We start from the raw sequence: 6180 nt of genomic DNA, 5'->3' as shown, positions 1-6180 counted from the left end.
ACCTCTGGCAATAACGTACGCCTCCGTTTGAAGCTATTCCCAATGCAGCATGTATGGCAGTGGTTCTCAACCGGGGGTCAGCATTTTCACGGGGTCCGCGAAACCTCTAAATTTTTAAAATGATTGAATACCTAATTTATAATTTTTTTAAATTAGGGATAGCATGAACCGTTTCGCTCCACAATTTCTAAAACCTCATGACTCACATTATCAGATTGGTCGTCTGGGATGAAATATCCCACTGTGCAAAGTCATTTTAGATGTGAAGTCGTTAGTCTCAGTAAATTGTTAAACAGTCGTTTGAAATAGAAATTAATGAAGTTCTTATCCTAATCTGTCCCACCACGAAATCCTCTCCTGTGATATAGGCCTACATAACCACTATTCCAGAATATCTTCAAGATGCGATTCTCGATAGAAATGACTATAGGCTCGACGTGATATGTTCATAGAAAAAATATGGTCCTCAATTTCGGTGACTCATGTTGCGGCCATACGAAAAGTGCCATCGGAAGCGTTACATTTTACATTCGCCTCCACCGATCTTCGTCGAAATGGATTTTTTTGGTGCTCGTCCATATCAAATCGAAGGCGCGTATTTTCAAGAAATGCAGCTGCAAAATTCGCTTTGAATTAAGAAAAATCGACCTAATTTCTACATATGGAGCTATTTTCAACAAAAGTCATTTTGTCGCTGTTAATCACAAGCCTACATTTAATATTTCTACTTGACAATTGACGGTTGCATGATAATTGAGCTAAATTTAAATCAAAACCTGCGGGGTCCGCGGGGGTCTGTGATAGTCAAAAAGGGGTCCGCGAAGACAAAACGTTGAGAACCACTGATGTATGGTATGTCCACAAAATATCACCGAAATGCACTAATACTGTGGCTGTACCATGCTCCAGGTTGAAATTCTTTTGTTACGACATCATGGACGACTGGTTTGTTACTGTGATGGACCTCGAACCAATTCAATTTCGGATATGCAACTGAAGTGAGCTACCAGAATGGGACCGCTCTATTCTGATAAAGTTACGCAATAACAAAGTCAACTCAATAATGAGAAGTCGATTTGTATTACAGCGCGTGAGAAATCTAAAAAATAATTCATTGCAAAATCACAAGAATATTGACACGGTGGCACATATGTAACATGTGCCCTACTAGCTCGCGTAATCAGTTATCATTCGATTATGTATGTACGATTGCACGGTGATCTTCAACAACATTACTGCGCCATGGTGGTGTAAAGAGCCCGTCCTTTTTTGGGACGCTTGTCTTGTATATATCATTCGATTTTGGATACTGATTCCTCTACCACATGACGTTTCTTACCAAGCATTAAGTAACGATGCACATGCACTCTTCAAAACTTGAGCTGGAAAGCATTATTTCATCCGTTCTTCAATTTTGTACATGACTCGATGCAGAATTGCTGAAATTATTTTCGTTATCCAAACTGTTCCGCCCGTTCCATGATTTATAACCAATTTGCAAACACTGTTCGCAGTTCTTTCCATCATAATATCATCCTTTTCTATGTAGTTGTTGACACTTGCCTTCTGAATCTAGTAACATTAACTGTATCATGTTACTCGCTTTTGCACGGAATCATTTTGCAAATTATCTTGTCTGTTTTTATCACCTGAATTAATTGACATAATTTGAAACCATTTCGTATACATTCAAAGCTTAGCCATGGAATCAATACATATTCATCACACTATTATCAAAGCGGCACAGTCGGCCTAGATGTTAACCGTACCTATGATTTATTCTTGGAATTTCATGACCAAATTTAAATTGCCTGTACACAAGACCGTTGGTGCTAAGGTTTATACTGTACCGTGGGGTAGTACACTGCAATTCTTGTTTGCATATTTTTGTGACGTCACCTGGTTCTGAAGTTTTTTTCATTTTCCATAATAACCACACTGCAGTATTTATGCATGATGTAGGTCGACTCTTCATAATTATTCTTTACTACTATGTATAAAATATAAAAAAGCATTATTGTAGCCTTCAGATATTCCGCTTCCAATTATGTCGATTTTCTTCATGGAATCATTGTGATGAAGTTGTACATTCTTGCTCCAAAATTCTTCAAAATCGTCCATCATTTATGCATCCTAACTTTATCGCAGGATTATGTAACATTTTAACACGTTTTATCGATGATTCAATATTGTTTGTGATTTACAGTAGTTTCGCTATGGAATTGAAGCATGGACACCTACTGATTTTACTTGATATGGAGTTTGTACGGAATGAAGCACCCTGAAATATAACGCTTGTTTGCCTTGAGTGTTGCAGCAGTGATCCGACATATGCGTCAATTGTTAGTCGTATGAGCTCAAGCAGAGAGTTCAGGTTTCATACTTATCAGTATAATCAGAGTTAAACAACGGCCTCAATATGCATTGCTGCTGATGGGGTACAGAGAGTCTCGCCTGTAGCGGCGGGGTGGCCACTGACCACAGTGGTCAGCTGGTTTTAATATTTTCAAATCGTGATCCCTTTCCGGATTAGATCTTTATGCTCGCAATCATCGACTACATTTCGTGGTCAACCCGATATCCGGTGAACCAGTGGTTCTAAACCTTTCTTCCTCCAGCGCCCCCTTTCAAAAATTGTGCGTCAGCGCCCCCCACCTCATTATAAGGACTGTAATAAAGACAATGGGTAAGAGGGAGGACCGTAACAGCACTTCGTCAACCCCCCTAAAAAATTATTGTCTTGCGCACCTATAGCGTGATAGACCAAACTTCTGAGGGCTTCGCCCCAAGAACCCCGTCGCGTGATTTAGATGGTCGCCCTAGTCGCCAAAAATTTCTATAATGCATGAATAAATAGGTGGTAGTTGCATATATATGTCGCTTAATCCTCTCAGCCCACGTAGTCAGATTTACCAGTAGCGGTGAGTGAGCTGTGGTATTGGAAAATAAAGGCCACGTAATTAATAAATAAACATATTCGGGCGTGCCCGTTGGTACAATGAATTCGTTCCATGTTGCTATTTTGTTACCTCTTGTCCGCTATATAGTCAAAGGATATTAAAACCCTTCAAAATTGGTATTTCGTGACTGGCAAATAATTTTCTGGGATGGATGTTACTTGTCCTGTGGGGTGCAGACTGCGACGACATGATAATTCGGCACGAGCAATTTAATCACCTATGGACAATTAGACTTATATGCATCGAAGTTTACGCACAACGTAAGGACAATCCTCCTTGGCTAAGGCTTTCTCGCTGACGATCTTTTTGAAACACTTCTCGAAGTCCCATATTCACCGGATCTTCATTGCCTTCGTGCATCGTGGCGTGGTAATGGCCGACGCCGAAATGCCTATTTCTATTTTCTATAATTATGCGTATTCTTCCGTGGGGGAGTCGTCAAAACATGATGTTTAATTTATGTTCATTGACCGAAATAATTTAGGGAACACTTCGAGCTAACCGATTGGGGGCTTGGGTAGCAGAGCAGCAGTTTTGTTCTTGATAAGAGGTCAAAGTTCAGTCGGTCGTTTTGGGACTTTGGTATTGGAAATATTTCACGATTTAATCGCCCTCGAGGACCATTCGACTATAATAAACCTTATTATAATTGTGTGTGGTATATTCAGGGTCAAATCAAGGTTGTTATAATAACAATCGGTTACGGTTTCATACCCTCCCGAATTCTCATCGGCGATTGGCAATGCGGGTAAATTAATGGTATTGGATTTTGTCTTAGTGATTTGTATAACTTGAGTAAGTCAACTGAAAATCGGATGCAAATATCTGCTCACATTTAATTTAGCACTGTCACCAGTTGTATTGTATTTGTATTAATTGGCACAACACAGTGGAGCTTATCGCCTTTCTAGGCATTGTGCTCCACGACATGAATTTCTTTGCTTTTTTCTCTTGTTGGGAACGTCTTTCTCATTCCCTCTCTCTCAGTAATCTTCATTGTCTCTCGCTTCCATGCGTCCCCATCGTGGTCTCTGCTGCCGACTTATAGCAGTGAGGTATAGTAATGAGGTCGGCGATGAGGAGCCCAGATAAACCTCCGACACGTAGACGTTGATCAGAACCGGGATTCGAACCAGCGTCCATTGGTGTCGTGACCACAGTGTTTAACTAACTGCGCCACTCGCTTTCCCTACGCTTTCCCTACGCTTTCCCTACGCTTCCCCTGTATTCCAAACAAAGCAACTCATAACGTTCATGTGAGGTTGTGAACAACAACACGAGATAGCAGATAGTACGGTATCATCCTTTATGATACGATGAAGAAATATTCTGACGATTTAATTTTGTAGCTCTCAAATACCAGTATATTTGGTTATTCATTTCGTGCACAAAGCTTCAAAACTTTTATTTTATGTACAAGGGCTCTCAATCTTAATCAAAAGTAATATACAGTGCCCCCTTCTTCGATTTTCACGCGCTCTGCCCTGCGGGATACAATGCCTAATTCGAAATATTTTGTTGAAAATAACCCTAGCAAGCGTGACGGCAGTGTTTTAAATAACGGGAAATTGGCCGTATAAAAGTACGCGCAATTCGTTTTATATGAATTATAATGACCCACTACATTTATGAAAAGATATATGTAGCAAACATCATCGTCGCGTAGCGCGACCAAAAGTTTCGGGATTTGACAAGTTTTGTGGAATGTTAATTTGTTCTGAATACTCATTAAGGATATGTCCTACTACCACAGGGGTCACCAACCTTTTTGCAACCAAGAGCTACTTTTGGGTACTGATTGAAGCGACGGGCTACCATTTACTCCCGTCGTTTACCCGTGTCAGACGGAATTACCGCTTTGATATTCATAGCATTGGGCAGGTATCGCATAGCGGTAAGACTTCTAAGAGATTCTTTAAATTCAAAACATCTCATTTCAACCAGCTAGCCACAAAGACTGTTTAAGAAATCACGGATTACTTCGAACCTTGTTTTTATAAATTATATTATATAAGCACTGTGAAAGCTCAGATTTTAAAATAAATCACGTCTTACGTTAGACTGGACATCGTGTTATCTGTTTCTATACCAGTCAGTGAGAGGCCTGTCATTGAAAGCTATCAACTGGTGCGCTGTACTCTGGTATGTAACTTACACTGCAACTCTGAGTGAGTGTTGCAGATGTGCAATGTGCATTAGTGAGGCATGTGCAGTCTTTGTTTTTTGATCAATGTCGTGTCCGCAAAGGCAGATACACAACGACAAGTTGAACCAAACACGCTTGCCACCTTCATCGCTGTTGCGCAAGTGCGCAATGCGCATTCACCACTGTACTTTTCCGTGTCAACAAGGAACCAAAAGTTTGCTGCAGCCTTGTGGGCTTGGAGATGGAGGTGATTTTGCAGTGGTACAATTTGAATCTCAGACTGTTCAGCATCCAGACATGACAGATTTCATTATACCTGACAGCAGCATCGATTACAGAAAGTTAGAAACATGGTACTATAAACTGCGTTGAGTGCAAGAGAGACAAGCTGTGTCAAAAGATGCAATACGTAATGGGCATACTGCATCTGCTAGTAGGCTACGTGACCGCTATCTGCTATCGCAGGGGTGGGCAAACTTTTGAGCTCGCGGGCCGCATTCAGCATCGAGATTCATTCGCGGGCCGCACTGTATAAAATTGGGATTATAAACCAAAACACGATATTGATACTTGATCATATACCGACGACATGGAGATAATCTATATGCTTATTTAGAACCAACCAAACATTGCTTTGACGAAATCGTACACGCGTCAGAAACAGTGGCGAGACTTTATAGGCTAGTCGACCTCCAACACCAATATGTCAAAACTATAGGGATGAAAGTCAGTTGTCCTGATTCTTGGAAAAGGGATTGAAATTGAAATAGGTGAGCAGCTATCTGTGGATTTGCTAATTGCACTTTTGGGTCAGTTCCAGGACCCACAATGCTGGCAGCATCAAAACCATATTACCTTCAAACACGCTTCTACTACGTGTAGATAAAAATATAGATAGCGTAATTTTACGCCAGGGGTGACCAACATTTTGGCCATTCACGGCCGCATTTTGACTACTCACGTAGCCTACGGCTGCATTCCTGGGCATATTTCTAAGGAACGATCTGGGCGCCGAATAACCATGTTACAATGTCTATGTCTATTTCCGGTGAACTCCGGACTCGTCTATCAAAT

Source organism: Botryllus schlosseri, chromosome 7 (assembly GCF_051294905.1).
Source record: "Botryllus schlosseri isolate E-star chromosome 7, Bs_hap1, whole genome shotgun sequence".
In the NCBI taxonomy this organism is placed as follows: Eukaryota; Metazoa; Chordata; class Ascidiacea; order Stolidobranchia; family Styelidae; genus Botryllus; species Botryllus schlosseri.
The sequence above is the reverse complement of the archived record's forward strand: the minus strand, read 5'-3'. Positions refer to the sequence as shown.